The sequence below is a fragment of the Haemaphysalis longicornis genome, unplaced genomic scaffold (assembly GCF_048455015.1).
Source record: "Haemaphysalis longicornis isolate Haplotype H1 unplaced genomic scaffold, Haemaphysalis longicornis Haplotype H1 scaffold_1, whole genome shotgun sequence".
Lineage (NCBI taxonomy): Eukaryota > Metazoa > Arthropoda > Arachnida > Ixodida > Ixodidae > Haemaphysalis > Haemaphysalis longicornis.
The window spans coordinates 436,655,691-436,680,489 of record NW_027526203.1 but is presented as its reverse complement, the minus strand read 5'-3'; the positions used below and the strand labels follow the sequence as shown (position 1 = coordinate 436,680,489).

General features: G+C 47.5%; 1 protein-coding gene across 2 annotated transcripts in view; it reads left to right on the top strand.

The window, feature by feature from the left end:
• LOC144155795 (dual specificity calcium/calmodulin-dependent 3',5'-cyclic nucleotide phosphodiesterase 1A-like) overlaps positions 1–24,799 on the top strand; it is a 670,747-nt gene that overhangs the window by 150,937 nt on the left and 495,011 nt on the right. The window lies entirely within an intron of this gene.

Below are 24,799 nucleotides of genomic sequence, written 5' to 3'. Positions count from 1 at the left end.
GACGCAAGTGTGGTCCACGGCGAGGTTTTCATTCCCTCCTCCCCACGAAGCTGAATCTAAGTTAAATCCCCGGAGCGGGACCACTGTGTGCGTGTTAGAAAACAAGTAAATCAAACTACTTAGCACCCAAATTGTGGAATCCTGATATCTAGTCAATAAGGACATGCTCCGAGCTCACACCGATTTAAGTATATTTCGCTGAACACCTTGATAACCATCTGTTTCAACCCGCTTCTTTCTCAACCACGTCTACTTTAACCTCTTGTTCGGGCTATCTTGAAGTTCATTCGAGCGAGTTTATTCAGCTTAAAGGCGGTAAACGTGGAGAAGAATTTTATTGTTTTCAGCCACGAGCGAACAAAGTACAGCAGGCGCGGTAACTGCGCAGCGGTCAGTGTTGCAATTGCAGCGGCTAATACACCGAGAAGGTGTTGCATGCAATCTTGTACAACTCACCTGCGGATTTCGGGGCATTGGCGCTTGGAGCGTCTAATTAGATTTGTACCTCTTGTGCAAATTGCAGCGCGTCTCATTTTGATTCCCTATTGCCGAGTGTACCAATTCTGACCAGGTGTTTGTGTACACTGCCACCGAAATTCGGGCTGCTACTTTTCCCTTCGTGTTCTTCACAAAAGCTGGATACGCTTACTATCGGAGAAGGTGGAAAATTTGCCTCATCGAAGTGCTTAGACGTGTACAGATTTCCCAGGTTAGCCTTCTGGCCCTATGGAGCACAGGCTTTAATTAACAGAGTTCCCTGATGGGTCAATAGCCCGGTTAATTGGAGGGACGCCAAAGTGTAGAAACAAGCTGGCATCTACCGGTAGATTACTGTTCCGTGAATGCGAATATACCAATCGCGGCAACAGCAGTTGCTAATTAACGCAGAAAACGTTAGATGCGTGAAAACAATCTCCGCCACCCCACACGCTTTCCTGCACTACGATATATGACGTCGCAAACCGGAAATGCTGAAACGGGTTTGGTGGAGCTTGTATAAGCAGTTTCATGAAACAAACGTGAAAACAGGGGCGTCTAAATCAATGTAAAGTTCGGTTACCACCCGCCGAGCTAGGAAACCCCGCGGGTAGTTTCTGCTGCTTCTCCTAGGCGGCAGCACCTGATTTGCTTGAAATGCTTCAATTACTGTAGGCTCCCTCTTCACGTCTTTTTGCGTCGCGTAAAAACGGAGGGAAAACAACAGAGAGAAACGACAGCTTTAGTTGTGTATTTGTCAACAATTAAACCGCCGTTTGCCGTCGAACAAAGGCTGAAACAACTTTGAATGGTGTATATTTTCCCGCTATAACAATAAAATCATTCAGCGTTTGTGTCGCATTAATATCGAGTGTTCGGTTACGAAGTTTAGAAACCCCGACTGCGGCGGTCTACCCATTTCGGGAAAAAGGGGCGGATATAATCAGAGGAGGCGGCGTGAAAAGAAGGCCACGCGACTTGCGAAGCCGCCGACCGCCGCCGGCGGGGGGATCTTGTCTGTCTCGCGGAAGCTTAGCATCGAGCGCTGCGTGTGCGGCGCGACCACAATCATGGGGCGGCACATTATTGAGCGCCGGCAGTGCGCCACGAGAGAGCACACTCTTGGCGCCCCTCAAGCTTACTTCTCCGTCCTTCACTTTTCCTTTTTTGTCTTCTCTCTCGCTCATTCATTTCCTCGCCGCTCCCGGCTCCGGTCCGTGTTCGCATTGGCGTGGAAAATTTAATAACCGCCTGCTTGTTTTTGATGCCCTGGTCGATGTTATTGATTCGCCGCGGTGTTCGGGCACGCTGTCCAACACCTGCCGGGGTCCCAGCGAAGTGCAGGTGCGGACCACTCCCTGCGCGCTTTCCGGGCCGCTAATTCAATCAGCCCTGCTGGGAGCGAGCTGCCGCCTGCCTCAACGGCCACTGCTTGCAATCCTGCGCTGTCGCCCGCATTCCGCTGCCTACTGCCGCCGCTCTCTGTTCGCGTGGCACCCCGTGCTCGGACCGCTTTTTGTCTTTGTCCCATTATTCCTTCCCGCTTTCGGTGCGCCGTTTTCTCTTGATGAGCGGGTCCAGAAAGATAGCATTCAAACATCCTAGACTGCGTTCTTTTCCTTCCTTCTTCTTTCATTGAGGCCGTTCCGCGCTACGAAGAGGCCGTTGCAATCACGACCATCAATGAAGGTACGGTTTCAGCCAAAACAACAGGTGATTTTTCCACCAGGAAAACGAAACAAAGTGTCTTGATCAGGTCCATGCGCACAGTCAACTCCTGTTCGTCGATTGGATCGTGGCACTAGGGGACGTCTTAATTTAAGATTCCTTTCATGAAGGGCGATGTAGCAAGCTCGTAAGAAAATTTTGTTGTAGTTCGCACGGCCACCGAGGGTGGTCACGTTAATGCAGTGCTGAAAATAACGATATTAAATAAGGTATGTCGCGGACGCTACGTGGAACCGTATTACACTGCCTTCGAAGACACAACAACAACGCTGCTGCATGGGAGTCGCAACTTAATACATTCTCAACAAGCAACGGTACTGGTGGCATTTTTACTCGATACCCCTTCGCTCACTGCAGCCAAATCTAACGAAATTGTTAAACATATGGATTCTGAAAAACATCGGAGGACAATACCCAATGTTTTCAGGTTTGCTCCAAAATGCACCGACGTCGATGGCAGGAAAGTCTCGACGTGAGTAGCATTGCGTGAGAAGTCTGCACACCAGAAAAAGCGCGCAACGAAACAGCCACTCCGTTTGAAGTCCAACCAATATGCAGAATGCATGCCGTGACGTGTTTCTTGTAGCTGCGGCGTCCAAATAGATGTATCAGGCGGGAGGAGGGCTACATCGTCCCCGTTTATCCTTTTAAAGTTTCAATAAGTCCATTTTCTTGCATATTCTAAAACCCATGTCTCCCGTGTGCCGCTCCTCCATCCCCCCATTCCCGTGTCTCTCCCATTTCGTGTGCAAGTAGAAAAAGGTAAAAAATATATATATATATATATATATATATATATATATATATATATATATATATATATATATATATATATATATATATATATATATATATATATATATATATATATATATTGCAGGAAAATATTTCTTGGACACCGGCAAGTCGTAGCAAAAAAAGAAAGACACGTCGAAAAAAGAAAAGGTTTAACGTTTCGGCCGAGGGACCGGTCTTTCTTTTTTTGCTATATATTTATATATATATATATATATATATATATATATATATATATATATATATATATATATATATATATATCGCGGACACATTTTTTGAATTTCAATTATAAGCAAAGCAAGAAAGGTCAGGACTTAAGAGTAGCAGAGATTGATATTGATTTGTCTTGGTACATCGCGGTTTCGTTATGACCAGGTTGTATTTTTTTTACAATGTGGCAAATAAAGGCTACTAGGCTGTTACTACAAACTTTTAGCTAACTCAGTCAACAATAGTGTATGCTCCATCTTTTTAACACGAAAAGAAACATTGCGTGCTTTAATCGCCGTCACTGTGCCAACCATTTCTCTATTCTCACTGAATATTTCTGATAGACAGCCGTAGACGCAATGTCAATCAGAATAGCTACGTTACAAAGAAAGTTTCAACTAACTTTAGCGGCGACAAGCACCGCTACTTATATTTGTATTGCTGGTAGGCCGCCGACAATTTTAGCGTAATCGTTAATTTAGTAGCAACGTCGTTAACAGATATACTATGTTGGTGGTCGCGGAATATATGCGCAATAGTACAGTTGCTACAAGCTGAATCCGGCTTCAGAGAAGCGACATCGGATTGCCGGCGACAAAAAAAGAAAAAAGAAAGAAAAGGAAAAACCCACGGCAGAAAAGCAGCGCGAAAAGATCCACGCAAGAAGAGCTGCCGGGACACGCCGTGGTACGCTTTGCGTATAAAAGCACCATAAAGGGACTGTGTGCTGATGTTTTCGAAAGCGCGAACACGCACTTTTCTTCTGTCTTGCACCACGCAAGGCAAATTCCGACAACAGGGTGTTTGGGTACGAGTCCTATTACACTCCCCCGTGCTTCAAATGTGTAAGGCGTTGGGTAAATACCGAATTCTGCCAAGTCACGCTAGCAATGCGCTCACAAAGGCTAGAGAGTGCGCGCGCGCCGGCACGCAAACGGACCGCACAAGGTTTTGATCCGCGCGCACCTGTCAAAACATCACGACGAACTTTTCAGCGGAATTCGCGTCGGTAAACACTCGTAGTTCCCCCGAGCTCTCGCCCTCGTCTTCTTCCTCCGCGTGGATATCGTGCGAACATTTCGTGCATTCCTCTGCTTTTGTTTCTCCGAAGTGTTATCGTCAATTCATCCATCGCGGACGGTTACACAGACGCGGCGCACTTCGAACGCCAACTTCGCCGGAGTTACGCCCCCCGCCCCCTCCCCCCCCTCCCACCCCACACTTTTTTCTCTCGGGAGTGCTGAAAGCAAACAAAATGTCGTGCCATTCCAGGTAGTAAGGGAGCTTTAAATGGTCCCGCAGCGTCCAGCGAGCACGCGTCGAACGAGGGTAAAAGTACTCCCAGCGCGATAAATTCCGGCGCCACGCTCACTGAGCGTAGCCCGTGCGCGCGCCGTTCTGGCGACGTCGGCGTGCAGACGAAGGTGGGCGCATACCTCGACGGGGCGGCAGTCATCGGCGCCGGTTTGTGCCACCGCCGAACCCCGCGTTATGGATTGCGGCCTGGAAGACGGCTTCCGCCCGACCGCTGGCTGTGGTAGTTCATTAGGGGACCCGCTGAGGGCAGCCATCAGTCGCGCTGACTGAAAGAGGAGCTCGCTCGGGGTGAGGCAAGGGGAACGCGAGCGGAGCGCTCTGTCGCACGCTTGTTTATTCGACGTAAATGAACCGTGAAATCGCCCCCCCCCCCCACTTCACCCCCCTTTTCTTTTCATTCTGTCAGCATCCTCCAAGACGCTCAACTGAAGAGTGCCGCCTGTTTCCCCCGCGTGCACACTAAACGCGCGCGCAATTCCGCATCGCAGTGGAACGGGGAAGATGTGTCCTGCCGCAGCGTGCCACAGCGCAGACTACACTCTCTTTTTTGAAGCAAATGGTATGAAAAGGACTTGTCATTCGCCGAATTGTGTCAGAGCGGGCATGCACGTTGACGTTGGTAGCTGCTCCCTGTTCTCTTTCTCCAAGGCCGGTGCGGGGTTAGGGTGTGGAAGGAGTAAGGAGGAGGCAGCAGGCTAACAGTGAAGTAAAGTGCGCGTCATTTACGCGTTGGCAGCGTGCGGTCCATTCGGTGGAATTTTGTTCATTTTGAGCGGTGCAGGCTTCACACCGCTGTGCCGTCTTGCACTGCGGAGGGTTTGCAAGTGGTCTTTGGGCGGAAACAACAGGCAGCAAGGAGAGCGTGTCACGGGGCTGTGCACGCATGTATATGACTCGTCAACGTGCTCCCGTTATGCGGCTGATACGCTGTCTCTACACTGCAGCGCTATAATAGAACAAGGCATTTTGTGGGCTTATCCCAGTTCTGCAATTCCTAATGAAAAGAATAATGGCTGACTTTTTTCCGAGAAAGCTGTCTAGTGCATAATATGCAAAAACTCGTTGTCGGGATAAGCAAAATAGTAAGCAGCGAAGCGAGCGAGCGAGCAAGAAAGCTAGGTGATATTCCTAGCATGCGGTGCCACGAAATGCAAAGGCATGAAGTGCTCGATTGTGCGAAAAACCCATGTCTTTGTTTTCCGGAACAGACAATGCACGCAGCTCTAGATGGTATTCCCATAAAAGTTTAGCGGACGATTTCTTCTCTTCGCAACAATGAGAACTGCCATGACCATGCCCATGGTGTCACAGGAAGAAAAGAAAAACAGGCCCCGGCGTACGTCGTCTGCGTCGTTACCACCCGGCTCTCGGCCGTGCGTCAAGGTCAAGAGATATGAATAATAGCAGTGGCATTGTGTGGTGGTGCTCTACTTACCCCAGAGAACTCCGCATCACCACTGGAGAATGGAGCCGCGGTTGCTCGGTGTTCGCAGCACACTTGCCTGCGAACACGGAGATCAACACATGTGTGCCCGCACTCTGCCCACGCCAGAGTCGTTCAGTACAAAAGCCAAATAATGCTCCCGAGGAAAATGTAAATGCTCACGCGCACGCCGGTTCAGATACGGCAGCAGCGTAGCAGTGCGCGTTAACGTTGGTGCCCGCGCTGTTAGCTGGGAGATTAGCGACACGCCCCCCTCCCCCTCCCCCCCCCAAGCAAATTTTGGCACCCCCTCCCCAAATCGAACTTCTGGGTAAACCCCTGCTCCAAACATGTCTGGTATGCGACGTCTCTATTAGTCCTTGCAAATACTTTGCACGGGTCTCCAGACAAGCTCTCAAATAAGTGCAGCAAGCGCTTTGTATTCTTTCCCCCTATGATTCCAGTTGCGGTAAATGATACGAACCATGAATAATATTTTTCCTCCTCCTGACTCCACAATGACATGAAACATGTGTCTTTTTTCGTGAGCAGAGGAGTCACCATTCAATGGTTACTATTTCCGCATGGTTTGATCTCCAGTGCTGACGAGTGCGTTGAGCCTGTCAAATTTGTGCTTTTTAAAAGTGTGCACGCACAAGTACTTGAACAGCTGTGGGTACTGTTAAAGGTGTTTGGTGCTTATCGGTGCCTCTGCATGTAGTTGATTGAGGCAGTCACGCGCATAGGCATGCAGCAGGTAAACTTGCCAAGCGCTCCCGCACAATCTCCTTCATTGAAGGCAGTCATAAAGAGGAGGAGGAGCAGGAGCAGGAGGATGCAAAGAGCTTATTGGAGCCCATAGTAAAGAAAAGAAAAGGCCACCAATTTTTTCACACGAATCCGTGTCACAAATTCACGCTTGGCATATTGTAACGCCGTTACATGATTGGTTCAACGTCGCGTAAGGAACTAGAAAGTGCTAAACTTTTCGGCGATGTGAGGCAAAGCAACAAAAATGGCTGGGCGCCATCTTCGCTAGCGCCATCGTAAAGTATGTACGAAGAAGCACAACGTTCTTGATCATCTCCTGCACCGTTACTGCCACGGGATGGGCGAAATGTTCGTACGTTCGTGAACTGCCAGGGCTTTTTCACCGAGTTCCTCCAGGGTACGGCGATAAATGTAGCGGCGAAGAGTACGCCCGCTGCCATGACGGGCGACGCCGGTATGCCAGTATGCTCCAGAAACATGTGAATGTCTGCTAAAATTGGGCCGGCTGTGCGTATTCTTTATTCTGGGTGCGTGTTGCGGTGAATGGAGGACGTTATGCTGGGCTGCGTTTCTCAGAAGCGCGCAACTTGCTTCGTGCCGTGTCAAGAACACGTAACCGACAACTGTTGGGACTGCACCGTGATCAAAGGGTCTAAAATCTACGAATGCTTCGCGTCTTCGGACCATATACATCTAAACAGGCACCACAAGCTTCGCAACTCACAATTATTGGATCCCAGGAAATATATTCAAGGACTTCGACAGCTTGCCCTTGTATCTATTTTCAAGCATTCGTGTCACTTCTCGTAAGTAGTGTAAGGGGGTGTTTGTTTTATTGGTAGGTTATTTTATCTCGTTCGTAGTGTATATTTTGTAACGTGGCCAAGCGGGCACGGTTCTGCTTTGCATTGTAAATGTACACCGTAGTAGTTTCCCCAATTGTTTACTACAAGGAATATTTTTGCAAAGTACCTCCTGCAAAGTTTTAGCCCCATTCTCGTCTTTTTTGTATACCACTGCAAACTTGTGGCCCCCTTTAAATTTTTACGCCATGCTTTTGCGCATACAACTGAGATCTAAGGCGTGTTGCTTCAACACGTAATCACCGAATATCACGCTCATGCTGGATTTCCAGATTTAACCCTTGCCTCACTTGGATTACCGCCTAAAAAAAAATACCCGCATTTCAAATGCAATCCGAAAGTTAATTGATCAACCACGCAGGCTTAATTCTAAATTGTTTCTTTAGAGCATGGTGACCTTATCTCAATTAGCCATATTCCTAGCGTTGCTTCAAAAAGCTGCTTTTGTAGTTTTTACGCGTCGCCCGTGCACCGTAAACCACGCTTGTCCGTTGCATACGTGGCATAAAGCGCTGTGCCCGCATTCCAAATCGAGCTGACTTCCGCGCACGTCCCGAGTTCTGCACGTACGAGTTGTTCCTGCAGCCGGCCAACGTCGCTTAGTTTTGTCTCTTGGCGGCGTTCCACATCGCGATTCTCAGCCCCGTCTTAGACGTGCGCGTCCCCTCTAACGATCCGCAAGGGGAGAGTGTGCTCATCAGGTGCTCAGTGCGCACGTGCCAGCAGCGAAGCGAGTCGCCCAGCGAGATGCTGCAGGCGCCGCGACTGCGCTAGGTGGAGGAAAATCAAAACGGAAATTGAGTTTTCATATCGCGGTTCGGGTTCGTTGCTCTCTTCCCCGCTGATGATTCCTTTCTGCCAGCCCCTCACCCGAGCGCACCGTTTGAAAGTCCCGTTGCCTTCGTCCAGGCCCAGCTTCTTCATTATACTAAAAGCTTTATTCCATAAACATGGCGGCTGGTGCGCAGCCGGATGGGGGTCGCTTCGGCCGCTAGCTGTTTGTTCAGCAAGCCCAAATAGAAGCGCCTCTCAGAGGAACGCGGTGCCCGCTCGATGGGCACGTAGACGAGCTGCCTTTCGTTCTTGACCCGCTTTCGCGAACGGAATCCGGAGAAAAACACGAGCCAACCAAGAAGAAAGATAATTCCAGATACCCGTTGCACGGAAGGGGGTCTTTTCTCTCGCCTCTGTGCGAGATGAAAGTTTGCTTTGCTTCTCTCGCGACGCCCAGATCGGTAATCGGATCGTTCCAGGTGCGTCTGGCTGGGCATAACGGCGTCTGTCTTCGTGCAGACTAATGCGCAATTGTGGTTTCTGGCAAATATTTTCTTCCTGTCTTTGTTTTCGTTTTTTTTTTTTCACTCGAGCAGTGTTGCGATCTCCGAGCGCAGCTCAGCGGGCGATATGCCTGCATGCATGAAATTCGAAACCTTCATTGTGACAGCTCTTGTAGCCATACAGGTAGCTTATCCGCCGTTTCGGCGCTCATTGGGTTATCGCGCTGGGGGGAAGGAGTTCAGAAATTGCAGATAGACGGGTGGCGGTAAATCTTGACAGCGCCAGTGGAAGACAAAAGTCTGCTTTAATAACATTACTGTTCTTGCCGCTGCCGCTTAGAAGCGGGGCAGCCTTCGGATTACGGGCTGGTACGGCAACGAAGAAAGTAGTGTTTGTACCTCCGAGTAGATATATAGGCACGCTTAATCGCGAATTAGCGCTTACGCTAATGTTCGGAGATATTTGTGCGCATCTCGATCATTGCGAGTGGTGCCGGGGAAAGAAGAGCAGTTGATATTAGAATGGTATAAATTAATAGGTACACCTGACGAACTCGTCATGTTATTCAACTGCACAAATAAAAAAGGATAGGTGCGTACAAAACTCTGTAGAAGGGCGCCTGTTTATGTATTTTAGCCCCATGTGGTGCCGCACACTTATGCGTCTTTCAGCAGACTATGCCCACGACATGTTTTGGCTTCAGAGGCGTCAGGCATAGAGTTTCTTAGTAAGTATACTAGAGAGGAAACTGCACCTGGGAATCCATGTCGTCGTTGGGGGTTATGGGAAGACCCCCGTTTCTGGCTTTGGCTTGGCATGACAATTGGATTCTTAAACGGTTTTTGGGATTTGCTTTCTTCACTATGCATTAACACATCTACGAGCTACGAGGTAGCCGAAACTTACCCTGTTCTGTGGTTGCAGTGAGCTATGGTAACTGCGTGTTTGGTGAAAGAGCAAACAGTGCGTGATCGCATTCTATACGTTGGTCATGCCGGAGTCGAAGGAACGTATGAGTGAGCGGGTGATATGCCGCCGCGAAAGTTGTAGCTGACGAAAAAAAAAGAAGAAGAAACCAAACGTACTTCGAGGAAGACAAGCTACGACAGATACGGGCGCCTGTATCCGTCCTATCTTGCCTTCGTCCACGACTGTTTAACGCACGTTTTCTTTTTTCTTCAAGTATGAACCAACTCGCTCAGCAACAAGTTCTGTTAAACTGTAGTTGACAGACTTTGCACCGGTTCACCACGAGGGCGACGTTTTTGTAGGCACGCTCAAAAACATTTCCAAGCTCTTCAAAGAACTTATTACTTGAAATGATGATAAAATAATAAAATAAGAGTGTCTAATGAATTTCCCCCAAAATAATAAAATCGTTGTTAACTACCAGCTTGGTCTGCAGAATAGTAGGCAGAACCGTTGCGGCAAAAATACGCTTTACTTCCTTTTTCCTCAGCTTTAAAATTTAACTGGCCTGATTTATTTTCCACTCATATAATAACACACCATTCTTTGTGTTTTTGTGGCACTGTGTTCGAATATACGGCCACTGAAACGTTTCAATCCAAGCCAATGACAAAACTATAGTATATAGTAAGAAACTCTATGGCATCAGGCACTATCGGAACTCCGAACCGGGTTTTACTTGCCTTTAAAAGTGAAACTAGAAAGATACACTGCGGAAAAATAGCCTACATCACGATTACAGCGCGTGATAGCAGTCGCAATCACAACTTCGTTTACCTGGACGCGTGCTCGCGCACGCACGCACGCCCTTCTATCGCGACCACTGCGTACGCATACGAAAACAATGACCTGAGACAGCCGTTAGACACGGGCGGCTCGCAGTTACGCGGTTGCGAACGTGATCTAGGATCTGATCCGTCCATAACAGTGGTAAATTGGTCCAGCTTGACCGAGCTGAAGTATGGTCATTGCTCCGATGCGCTGTGTTACTTGTTACACTGGCTTCGCTGTTTCCCATATCGACTAAAGGCAAGTATGTTTCTCCTTGCGGCAGCGGAGGAAGGGAACGCAGCGATGTGCAACGTACACATTGAAGCGCATTGAGCGCTTTTGTTGCGTCAGGCCTGCTTAAGTACTTTTGCTGCTTCTGAAAAAAGGACCATGAACACAAAATGCAAGTTTGTTTCATGAGGAGATTACTTTATCAAACATTAAATTCAAACTTCGGGAATTTAGCGCTTCGAACCTACACATGAACACGCTTCGAACCTACACAAAAAAAAAATGCAGGTGGGGAAGTGGTTCCAGTCAGAGCTGGTTTGAGGAATGAATGAGTTGAAATAATAGTTTGTCCGGCTGCTGGGTACGCCAACCTTGAACTGATGGTCGTTTCTTGTCGAATGATAAGTGGGAGGAAAAAGCATCGAATCTTTGAGCGTTAAATTGGCGTGATAAATTTTATGAAAAAGACAAAGTCGTGATATTTCCCTGCGATCAGACAGATCAACTAGGTTAAGGGTAGATTTCATGGAAGTGACGCTAGCCGTACGAAAATAGTTAGATAATATGAAGCTTGCGGAACGATTCTGGATGGCTTCGATATCATGAAGTAGCGAGTTGATATGCCGGTCCCAGATCGACGACGCATACTCGAGCTTTAGCCGAACTAAAGTTTTATATAGAACGAGTTTTATATCTGTTGAAGCAAGAGTAAAATTTCGCCGTAAAAAACCGAGCATGCGGTTAGCGTCACTTGATATATGTTCGATGTGTGTTTGCCAAGAAAGGCTATCCGAGATGTACACGCCAAGATATTTGTAACATGACACTTTGGTTAGGGGGTCGTGGTTGAGTATGTAAGTGCACGCTGTACTATTACGTTTTTGACGGGTCACTCCCATTACTTTGCATTTATTTGTGTTCAGTTTTATTAACCATGTATCGCACCACGTAGAAATCTTATTTAGGTCAGATTGTAGCGCACTTTGGTCGGCGGAATCAAAAATTTCTCTGCAAATTACGCAGTCGTTCGCGAAAAGTCTAATAGTTGATGATAGTGTGTTCGGGAAGTCATTAATATAAATTAAGAATAATAGGGGACCTAAGACAGAACCTTGCGGCACACTAAACGTAACAGAGCAGTGAGTGGAAATAGAGTCATTAGCAACTACGTATTGCGTGCGGTTAGTTAAAAAACACTCCAACCATTTGAGAATATTTACGTCTAGATTGATTGAGTTTAATTTAGAAAGTAGTAGTTTATGACAAACGGTATCGAATGCCTTTGCGAAGTCGATAAATACGCAGTCGATAACTGAAGAACGGTCAGCGGCGTAAAATAGGTCGTTAGTGAGGCTAAGCAACTGAGTTTCACGGGAGTAATATGGAAAATGAATCAGAGATTGGCGACTCGCCGTTATCTTTTTCGCTCTATTTCTGTGACGTCACGGATACAAGTGTGTGCGATTGGCGAATACAGACGAAGGTTACTGCCCATAACCATGATTGCGCGATTGTAATGGCGCCTCTGGTACAATTTGGACGCACCGCTTCATCGCACCGCACGTACTTCAACGTCGCGGCTGGCGTTGTGTAGCGGGATATTTGCAAGTTTGTCAGTATTATTTACCTCTTTTTGCATGTGTCGAAAGAACGCTCCTCAAAGTCAGAATGCAGTTTAGCGTGGTATCGAAAGCTAGTTCTTTGAAATACAACCAGGGCGCATGACGTCCTGGTGGTTCCTTTACGAACGTCTAGCAATATCCATCGTATACGAGTTTCCCACCGGCGCAATCGCGGGCGGCACGTGTCTGCTTTGGCGATCAATTGATCGTCTCTGTACTCAACTTTGCCGCGGGTTGCCGCACGATCGCGCTGCGCTTCTCGTTCACCCGTTGCTTGATGTTCGAGCCGGCGAAGGCGCAGTGGCAGCGATTTGCGGCTGGCCCTGCCTGGCGTTTGTGTCTATTTCTACACGGAAACGCGTCCTATGTGGTTAGGCGTTTGCAGGACAGGTGATGTTGAAAGTGCCTATTACACCGGTCATATTGATTGTTGATCACTGGGAAGGTCTTCCTGGTTTTACTCCTTCGATTTGATTGTAGGGTTTAACGCGCCGACGCAACGCAGGCGATGAGGCGCGCCGTAGTGGATTGATTGATTGATTGTGGGGTTTAACGCGCCGACGCAACGCAGGCGATGAGGCGCGCCGTAGTGGAGGGCTCCGGATTAATTTTGACCACCTGGGGATCTTTATCGTGCGCCGAAATGTCGTACACACGGGCGTTTTTTGCTTTTCGCCTCCATCAGAAAAGCGGCCGCCGCGGCCGGGAATCGAACCCGCGACCTCGTGCTCAGCAGCGCAACGCCTTAGCCACTGAGCCACCGCGGCGGGTCGCGCCATAGTGGAGGGCTCCGGGTTGATTTTGGCCACCCATGGGGATCTTTAACGTGCGCCGAAATCTCGTACACACGGGAGTGTTTGCTTTTCGCCTCCATCAGAAAAGCGTCCGCCGCGGCCGGGAATCGAACCCGCGTCCTCGTGCTCAGCAGCACAACGCCTTAGCCACTGAACCACTGCGGCGGGTGTTTTTCTCCTTCGAAACTTGAGCAAACATCCCTTACATAGCACTGTTGCACTCCTGCCCCTAATGATAGCAGGAATAAAACTGCGAATTGCGTTCGTTTACGTAGCAGGGGGGGGGGGGGGGGAACAAACTGTCGTTCACATATGTGTATACGCTTCCCCGAGACATGCATTACCTAGTCTTGGTAGAAGGCGCGTGAGGTTCAAACATGAGGGGGGCTGGGGGGGGGGGGGGGGTTTGACTTGCGCCTGTTTCAAACCGTCCGTTTAACGTCCGTCTCAAGTCGAGGCATAGTTCCGGTTGTAGGGACCCCGGACGACTGCGCAGAAACCAACGCTCCGTCGTCCGCCTTCAGCCAATCAGGATCTGCTCGAAGCGGACGCTCTTTTACTCATGAGGCATCCTGTCGTTGTTCGCTAGCTACAATAACGGGGTGTGGCGTATTAATATATCTTCTTGCTGTTTAGAGTGCACGCACTGAGATGACTATTAGAGATGTGTGACCGCGAAGAAATGACAGAAAGAAGCGCTTCGATCACGAACCGGCGGCGGCCACCGTTGGTAGAGAGAGCTGGTGCGCGTGAACGTCGCCCCAGACGAATGGGGAAGGAGGGAACTGGCACCTCCCGGCAGCGCCACGGGACGTCTTGTGGTGGACGGACAGCGGTGTCACGCGCCGCTCTGGGCCGACCCGACCCTTGAGAGCCTATCAGGTGCTGCATCGATCGGGCTCTCCCCTGACACTCCCACCGGTGCTATGGGAGTCGTTCGGCACCTTAACGACTTCCAACTGCTTTGTGGTTCGTGCTGGCCCCGACAGGCCTTTGGCGCCAAACATTAGGATAAAAAGCTAAAAACTCCCAATATGTTCTTTCGGAAATTTGTTGTGGCCTTCTGCTTCCACAAGCGTCTGACAGAAGTGGCTGGCACTGCAAAAGCCGATGATGGGTTTTTACATCGCTCAAGAATGATCAGGCGCATAGTAAAACCACGGCAAGAGAAACGTGGTCGCCGCGTCAGCGTACACGTAGCGGCCGGTGTCCACGACGTTACCTAGCAACGGTGTTCCTGGGCTCTGCTGACCTAAGCGAGTTACATACACCCCCGAGATACACTCACAACGCTCATTGTGAGGGTACGTACGGTCGCCCGTAAAAAAAAAAAAAAAAAAAAATTGTTGAAAATACATTTTTCTTTTCCTGTACTAGCTGTATGTCTGGTTTTCATCTGAAATCATGAAAAAATCCTGCGGCAAATAAACGATTGTATACGGTATTCAGTTACCTATTTTGCTTTATATAGTGTTATATTTTGTACAAAGCCAGCGAGTGCGCTCATTTATAGAGACATTTCAAAATTGTCCCTTGCGTTCTACTAGTACGGTACCTAGTACTTTGCAATAGTCGGGTCCTTAGAGATATCCTGTTGAATTCAGGATTTTTGTCTTATTTACCGGTGAAAGCAGAGCATCAAACTACCACCGATTTCTCGCTGGGTGTTGGCGCATCATTCGTTCTTTGGCAGGCTGACCCAACACCAATGACAGCCAACTATCTATCTATTCCAAATAGGTACCGCAGAGTACACGTACACACGAAGTAAAAGTGTGGCATTCACCTGAGATGCGGCCGCATGGCTACAAAGAAAAGCTTACGGCTTTCTCTGAAACTTCGCACTTGAAGGAAAATTCGTTGTGGTCCAGAAACCTCCCTTTCCAGGAAATAACACCATCTCAGGGGCTTCCCCTAAACCGCTCGTCTACTATCCGTAGTACATTCTCCTTATCACAAGGAAAGTAGTGCGTATTCGATCAAAGAGAGTGGACGCACAATTACAAGTCAATCGGTTGTGGTGGTGTTTCTGTCCTCCTTCCCCCTCCCCTTTATAAACATCTCTACTAAAGCACTGCGCGGCCACGAATAAAGTTAAAAGCTGGACTCCCTACTGCGCATGTTGTATTTTTCATGTAAGCGAAATGTAAAAACGGCCACCTGTGCCCAAACTCCACCAAATGGTCTAAATTATTATCTAAGCTTGCCACCTCGGCGTGCCTTAAATTCATGGTGTAGACTAGGCGAGTAAAGGCTGCGGACTTGAAACTTCTGATTTCACCTTTACACGTCCTTGTAGAAAAGGGGATGATGCGGATGACGCGCCACTTCATGTTATCTTCATTATACTTCAGTGAAGGTATGCGCTTCCGAGCTTTCAGCGTTAGAGGCAAATGCCATTGATTTTAGTCCCTCAACCTCGTGCGAACGGGGCGGTGTGCGTCCTAGCCGGCGCACAAAAGTAGCAGCTTGAAAATGGTGTAGAATGGTGGCCTGTTTATTTTAGCGCGTCACCTGGCAGATTTTACATACCTTCGCTTCAAAGTTCAAACTTCGCAAAATAAATATTGCGCGGCTCATGGTTATTTCATAGGCAGCTTGACGTCAACTCGGCGCTCAAGAGAAGCAAGTGCGAACACCCGTTTCAAAGCCAAGACATGCCTGTATTTTACAACACGCGCCCACGCACGCACGCGCGCTGACGCGATTTTCTGTTGGCTGCGTTGAAAGCAGGGGTTATCGACGTCTTTGGGAGAAGAGAAAGTTCCGCATCATCCACTTTTTTTGTTCGTTCCGTTCACCTTTCTTCGGCGCGCAGCTCGGAAACCCTGCACGTCGAACGGGAGCGAGAAGCAAGAGTGCAGGACAAACTGTTTTCCCGTTTCCGATTGCGAAGGAACGCATCTGCGTTTTCTGCTTTCAACGATTCTAAGCCGGAATTTCAGACGGCGCTGCATCAGTAGCTCGGCATTCCAGACATCCGGGCGTTTAGCGCGCTTCGGAAACGAACGCACAGTTTTTTCGACCGGCTCTGTTTCTCCATGCATCTTTTCAGCTGCTGCTTCTTTGATCGAACTCGCCGTGCGGTTACTCGTCACCATACAGGAAGCGGGTATAGTTAGGACCTCAGAAAGGCAGCCCGTTCCAATCTATTCAGATGCACCGGTTATCCGAGTCTCTACTGTATCACGATTCGCTTTCCAAACACGCGAATCCAAATTCAGCATGGCTGCTTGGTAAACAATTTCGTCCCGTAAATGTAACCCCTTATGTACTTTATAGGATCACAGTTTTTTTTCTTTTTCTTTTTTTTTAGCCGTTGGAGAGCATTTAGGAAAAGTTGGAGATATAACTGACGAAGAGTTGCTTGAACTCCCGAATTGCTGGTCACAATTTCTGACTTTTTATAGTAAAGCTGTATATAGCTACTCTCCAGCGGTGGTCGATTTCCGACCGCCTAATGGTCGCGTAAGCAGGAAAGAAAATTTTGTCTCTAGTTTCTCGCGAACGCTCTGCAGCCCTCAATGTAATGTAGGTACCTTGCAAAAAATTATAGTAAAATTAGCCGGTAGGACGACTCTTAAAGGGACTCTGCACCACTGACGATAAACGTTTTCACTGTTTCAATGGCGACTGGAAACACTGAGAAAGTAATAGTTATCGCCAGCACAGAGCGGCACTGCGTGATTTGCTCGCCGTAGCAGATGCGCCTTCCGTTTCTGCTTTGCTTTTGTGGCTTTTTGTAATGCTGCTAATGAATTCGTTTATTGTTGCAACTGAAAAGCAGCCGCTTTAATGACGTCATTCGAGCGCTGGAAGAACGCCAAGACCGGGAAAGAGAGAAAAATCTTTTGAGCAAGTTTAAAGTTATCTGATGGGCATATAGCAGCAATTTTTGGCTTAGGTACTTTCCGACCACCTAATCTAATGTAAGTACAAGATGTATTGGTTGACTACGTCCTGAAACCATTGAATATTAAAAAAAAACGCCGAAGAAAGTGTTGCAGGGTCCCTTTAAAGCCGCTAGGGCGACTTTAAGCTACGTTTTAGAAGAAAAGGTGTTATGAGATATTGTATACGAATATTTAGCATTCATTTATCGGGTTCTATCTTAGAAGAGTTTGGTGTTGGGCCTGTTGGTACATGCTTTGGAGAACGGTGAAACCCAGCCTTAAAGACGCGAACACGAGAGAGAGCAGACAACACACACGCTGGGACTAGCAACAGTTTAATGAATAAAATTCCGAAGGAAAAGAAGGGTCAGGGCATGCGCCGTAAAAACTAAAGAAAGAAGGTCAGCTGATGACGCAGTTCAAAATCGGTTCTTTTTCCTCGTTAACAGTATCACGTAAAGAATCTGAATATTTGAAAAAGACCCGATTTTGAACTGCGTCATCAGCTGACCTTCTTTATTTAGTTTTTACGGCGCATGCCCTGACCTTGCTTTTCCTTCGGAATTTTATTCATTAAACTGTTGCTAGTCCCAGCGTGTGTGTTGTCTGCTCTCTCTCGTGTTCGCGTCTTTAAGGCTGGGTTTCACCGTTCTCCAAAGGGTTCTATCTGAGGCTGATTTGAGAAATTAGCATGGCAATTCATTACAATTACCCTCAGAATATTTTGTCTCCCATCATCTCCTAATTACAACCGCGGAAAGCTTTCGTACGACGATAATATGTTCGTCGCGATTAGTGCAAGCATTTTTCCTCAGAAAAAAAAAAAGAAAACCCTGATCGACGGATGCTAATATTTCCAATAATTTTTATTGCGTTCAGTAGCTGCCATTATATACAATAGCGATGGAGAGCGGGTCCAACTGCTACTTGTTTCTTGCCTTCTGTAGCTACAAATGCGCCCAAGAGCAACGAGCAACTGAAACATGTAGCCACAAATATGCTGCGTTCGTCGTATATCACATATGATTGCGGTTCTTCCTTTTCGGCAGAAAAATTTATACTGCCCACTATTAAATAAGTAATATAATTTAAATGGGGCAATATAAAAAAAACTAGTCTTGTGGGACATTTACCCGATAAATCGGATAATATTCTAGCCAGAGACACATTTGTGATTGATCACAAAAGAGGGTGTTTTCTGTAATGAAATTATTTTACAACTTGAAGTGCTGCCCAGCCACGTGGTTTCCACGTTCTTTAACGCATGCTCCACCACTTTCAATTTAAAACCGGCTGTGTAGCACATGTACTAACTCTGCCCATCGTACTCTGCGCAGCAAAAGCACAAGAAAAGGTCGGAACACAGCCCAACAACAAAACCATGGAACGTAATGACGAATTCGCGGAACAGCACAGAGCAGGGAAGGAGTGCGGAGTGCGTTTGGTGCTTTGTTCGCACGCCGCGGCCATTTCATGGCGCTATACGCAAGAAGGTTTGTTGCGCGAAGTTCCGCCGATTAGATAAAGCGGAGCCGGAATTATTATATTTAAGACGACGTTTTTGACCACTAAAATTTTCTATTCTTCAATGTTAGACAACGAAGGATCGTTTCCGAATGCAGACGCGAAAACGCCCGCGTGTTAGAATTTTCGGCGCACGTTAAAGATCCCCAGGATGGTCAGAATTAATCCGGAGTCCTCCACTACGGCTCGCCTCATAGTCTATGTGGCGTCGGCGCGTTAAACCTCATAATCAGTCAAACGTTCCGGAGGTAGTTTCCACTCCCCATGTTTGAATAAAATTTCCAGGACGCAAGTACCGACCTCTGTAAGAATTAAATCCTCCCCAACTGGCGTTATTCTTAACTACAAAGTGAAGCTGCTCACAGTAGTAGCACGACAGAGGAGCTGTCCGAAACGCGTACAGTGGGGCTCTTCGAACCACAACCTCGGTCTCACCGGGGATAGTTCGCGGGTATTCTGAAGATTCTCCAGGCCATAGGAATGTATGTGAAGACGAATGCCGGATTGTTCCCCGGGGAGTCTGGGCATGATCATCGACGAGCATCACTTATTACGCAAGTTCGATGGCCTTGTTCGTGCGCTAGTATCAGTTATTCAGGAAAGGTCGCGGGTTCGATTCCCGGCTGCGGCAGCCGCTTTTCTGGTGGAGGCGAAAAGCAAAAACGCCCGTGTGTTCGAGATTTCGGCGCACGTTAAAGATCACCAGGTGGTCAAAATTAATCCGGAGCCCTCCACTACGGCGCGCCTCATCGCATGCGTTGCGTCGGCGCGTTAAACCCTACAATCAATCAATCAAGTTATTCAGGAAAAAAAAACGTTTCTCGGCTAAGCTGGCGAGAGCGACCACCCAGCTGTCGCCCGCTAGCGGCGCTCACATAAGGCGAACACCGGCCGCCGCAACATGTGGCGCGCGCTCAATTTTCGTTGGCTGCGACGCGTTCCGTGGCGCGCTCATAAGAAATAAGACATGCCAAAACACGTGGCCACCGACTTAGCACACACAAAGAGGGCCAGCTCTTGCTTTTAGTCTCATTAGGCCTCCGTATTAGTATGTGGAGGCAGTGTCGCAGCAGCATTGGTAGTGATCGAGCAATAAGTAGCAGTACAGCGAGTGCGACGTTGTGGTTACAGTTCTATAGCATCGACATCGACAGAAGACTTGTCGCCGAATCTTACCAAGGAAAGGCTTCCGCCGCGTTCTCATCTCGTAAGTAGTACACGATTAGGGACTATGCTCGCATCACGTGTTTTGAAGCCTTTTGCACGTTAAAGACAGTGTCAGCGTTGAATATTTTCTGTTTGGGGAGAATAAAGCTCTACTATCTGAAGCACGTCAACAAAGACCCGATTTCAGCCAGGTTAGTAACCTTCATGATGTCACTGATTACCCCGTCCCTCCCATTTCTGTCTCCTCATTACACGACCTCACATAGATGAAGCGAAAAAACCCGCGAAAAAGAAAGAAAATCTCGTTTCCAGTTAAAAAGTGAAAAAGAAATTGGCCGAGTTGAGAAATACACTTATTGAAAACAAGAAACTTCGGACACCGGTTATGTTGAAGACAATTTAAAAAAGTGGCCCCGTATCTGTTCCTTTCGTTGCAAATGTCGTCAAAAGACGATAGTCTTTGTAGACATTTGCCAAGGAAATGCCCCCCTTTGCTTTCCCGCTCACCTTTCATGCTGTTCCTGTACCGTCGCGCTCATTCCAAGGTAAACACACTAAAGGTTTGCGCAAGGTGATTTGAATTTACCGCGTTCCACTGCTACAGGCCGGGTTCCTCGATGCCAGCGCTGCAGTACGGCGGAGACGCGCGTGAATGGAGGCGGCCGACTAGAAGGTTTATAGAGCCGCGTGGCCGTGCTCCACGTGCGTTCCAAGCAGAACGTGGAACCTAGCTAGTGGAACCTTTCCTTGCTGTTGCCGCGTGATTTTTCATATGCCGCCAGGAGGCGGCGATTTTCTGCAATAGATATAGAATATCATTTGCTATCGAAAAACCAAGCATCCATGAATTTTTTTAATTAAAGGAACACTGTAAATATCCCTTGTGTACTAATTTCATGTCTTATATTTGCGTAATGTCTTGTTCTTGTTCAACAAAGTTGACAAGTATGAACATATAAACCGGGGTTAGACGTTTACATGTGGCTGTGAGTATATAAGACTATTGCGCAATATTAATTTTACTTTGGCCGGGTGGCTAAATGGAGTCACAGACGGACAGACAGACAGACATACAGACAGACCAAAATTTCTGGGTTTAAGTAGCCCAAGAAAGACTACCGTCTTTAAAAAAAATTGGCCGCGTATCTGCTCCTTTCGTTGCAAATGCCGTCAAAAGACGATAGGCTTTTGCGAAGTAAATGCCTCCGTTCGCTTTCCCGCTCACCTCTCATGTTGTTCCTCTTGCGTCGCGCTCCTACCAAGGTAAAGACGCCAAAGGTTTGCTTAAATTATTTTAAATTTCCCGCGTTCCACTGCTCCAAACCGGGTGTCTCGATGCGAACGCTGCCGTACGGCGAAGACGCGCGTTAATCGAGGCGCCCTACTTCAACGTTTATAGAACCGCGTTTCTCTACTCCACGTGCTTTGCAAGCAGAACGTGGAACCTATCTAGTGGAACCTTGCGTAACTGCTGCCGGTTGATTTCCTAAAATGGCTCCAGAAGCTATAGTGGCGCGGGCGACAGCAGGCGACGGCGGAGTGAATTCTTTTAAAGCAAAGCTTTTTACCTCTACCCCCCAAGGGTTCTTTCGCGACCGTTGGTGTCACCAGAAAACTCCAGCTAACAAATAAAAGAATTTACTGGCACCGCCGGGAATCGAACCTGGAACTAATAGACTAACAAAGCGAGAGCCCGTTGTCTTACCGATTTAGCTACGAGCCTTTTTTTGTCTTTATTTCCTTTTTTTTAAACATTTTTACAAGTCAGCGATTTAATAAAAAGCGCCTGCCATGTTTTGGCTGGCGGAAACTATTGTAAACATCAAATGATGTCAATTTTTGAAGCACTGGCAAAATCCCGCGTCAGGATTTTCCACTTCGTACAACTCGCACAGATAGTTCACTTTTTTCCTGAAATATGCGCTCACAGTTTGCGCATTGACATCCGCATGGCGCACCGCCATTCGAGAGCGCCAGATACTATACAATCCTAAAAGCATGATCATATCATGCGGTACATCGTCTTCATTGTTTACACTGAGGAACCTGATTCCATAGGGTGTCACCGGATACTCCTTCTTTAGGGTTCTCATGAGGACGTCCCAAAAGAAAATGGCATCCCAACAGTCTATAAACACATGTTCTGTAGTTTCAGGTTTTTGACAAAGAACGCACAAGTTGTTCCAAGCAACAAAAAGACCTCGCTCTTCCATCCACGTTTTCACAGGGAGTGTGTTGGTGTGCAATTTAAAAAAGAAGGTTTTCACAGAGGCTGGGATTACCATAGCTTTCACCCTGGACAACACATCCTGTCCTCGGCCTGCAGAGTACACTGCTCGGTACAGAGGTACAGGAAAGAGAATTTCATTCAGATCTTTTTTCAAACCCTTCCTGGAAACATTTGAGAGATATTCCAAAGAAAACCGCACAGAAAGGAATCTAACTGCGTCAACTACTTCTTTCAGATAACCTCTAATTGTAGGCCGTTCCTCGTTGCATGAAGAAACGATGAACTGCGGTAAAGCATTGGCAAGTGCAACTTGGAAAAAACTTCGCAAGAAAGGGTCATTTGAGTCCCTGAAGAACATAAAACGGTTAACAATTTGTCTTACGTATATATGCGATAGCCCGAGCCCTCCCAGCTTCACTCTTCGAAAAAGAGAACTTCGGCTCGTGCGTTCCCATGTTGAATTCCAAATAAGACAGCAAAAATACGATGCAACTTATTCACATGAACACGGGAACAGTGAATAGCTTGCATAACGAACCACACTTTCGCCAGAAAAAACAAGTTGCAGACAGTGGCCCTTGCAAAGACGGACAATGCACGGCCTCCCCACTTTGTGGCTTTGTCACGCAGTCTTTGGGTTTCGCCTTGCCAGTACTGATTGCTGTCCAAATAACTCTCCATCGGTACTCCCAGGTACCGCCCAGGCGTGGTGGTCCAGTTTACATGTTCAAATACAGTCGGTGTTGATTCCCAGGTTCCGTGCCAAAACCCGGCACATTTCTGCCAATTGACTGAGTCGTATGGTGAAGCTAGAGTGCCAGATGCCAGGATTGTTCGGCGACGATATCGCAACCATCAAAAGCAGGCTTGAGGCGATCGATCAGGAACGCTACAGGGGGGCAACAATTAGAGCACGTGCAGAAAGGTTGCTGGCAGGGGAGGCGCCCACAAAGCGCGCTTTAGAAGATGAGATGCGTTATGTGAAAGCCAACAAAATTGAACAAATAACATGTCAGGGTGTTGCTATGCGCGAGGAGGAACAAATAAAAAGAGAGTTTGTGCGGTTTTACACAGAACTTTTCAGCCCTGCAAGTCCCAAAGTAGATGTTTTTGAGCGAGAGTTTCTTTCACTGTTACCAGTGTTAGATGAAGAGACTAGGAAAATACTCGAAGAACCCATTTGTTTGAAAGAAGTGGAAACAGCAATTGATGAGTTAAAACATGGGAAAGCGCCGGGTCCGGATGGTCTGGGTTCCGACTTGTATAGGATGTATAAAAATAAGGTTGCCCCTTTTTTGTTTCTTGTATTCGAGGAAGCTTTCAAAAATGGTGCGCTGCCAAAAACTTTCACCCGCACGCACACCATTCTTATTCCAAAATCTGAGGATCCCTTGAAAAGGCAGTCTGTAACAGGATATCGACCCATTACTTTGGCCAACGCAGACTATAAAATATTAATGAAGATTATTGCCAAAAGACTTCAGAGTGTGATCAGTATGATTGTCGGGCCACATCAGACATGTGGCATTAAAGGTCGCAGTATTGTAACAAACATTCACGTAGCGCGAAGTGTCTTGCAGTGCTGTGACATGTTTTTTCGTAAAGTAGCCATGTTGCAAGTAGATTTTGAGAAAGCCTTTGATCGCGTCTGTCATGGGATCCTTTTTTTCAGTTTTGAAGCATATAAACGTTGGAGATGTTATTTTAAAGGGCGTCAAGATGGCGTATCATGATTGTTTCACGCAGCTGATAATTAACAAAAGTGTTATTGAGTACATTCCAGTGTTGTCATCAGTGAGGCAAGGGTGCCCTGCTTCCCCATTGTTGTTTTGTATTTTTCTAGAACCCTTTTGTTTAAAGATTATCAATGATAGTTATGTACGAGGTTTTGTGTTGCATGCAAGCGAAGTCAAGCTGCTAACGTATGCTGATGATGTGGCCATATTCTGCACAGACGAACAAAGTGTGAGTTGAGCTGTCATGATAACCAAAGAATTTTGTGACGTCACCCAAAATTTAGCTACGAGCCCACGCGAATACTGGGAAGACAGGTGGTGTACTCACCAAGCACATCTACGGGTTCACCCCCTGCGTTCTCGCTGAATGCCACGTGAAAGCGCCACGCGACCACTCACGCCCGTCTAGCGGCCCTGTGCGCACCTTGCTCATGTGCTAAGAATTACAATAATTAAAGTAAGCTCACACCAATGCATGGCATCCCACTTTTAGTACACTAAAGCCTGTCGCCTCCAGTGTTCAGGTAAACAATCACAGCTCCTTGTCGTCCGCCCTAACCCCAAACCAAGGAATACATTCAAATACTCCTTGATGGCCAGGCCATCACTCCAAGCCCCATCATCAATATCCTGGGCCTACATCTCGAGGCTAACACCAAGAGTTACGTCTCCTTGCAGCGCCTCAAAAACAGCATTAATCAAATCATACACATGATCAGGCGAGTTTCCACGAAGAAGCGAGGCCTAAAGGAATCCGGTACCTTTCGATTAATTGAAGCTTCTGTCCTCTCGAGAGTTACTTACGTCAACCGCCTGTCTCCTTCTCGACAAGGAAGACATAGAGATGCTTTAAATAATAATTAGAAAGGCGGTTGAGCAGGCCATTGGTCTTCTCATGAGTGCGTCCACACAGAGGCTGCTTAGCACGGGGCTCCACAACATGGTGGAAGAGCTGATAGAAGGCCATCTTCCTAACCAGAAGGTCCGACTCAGAACT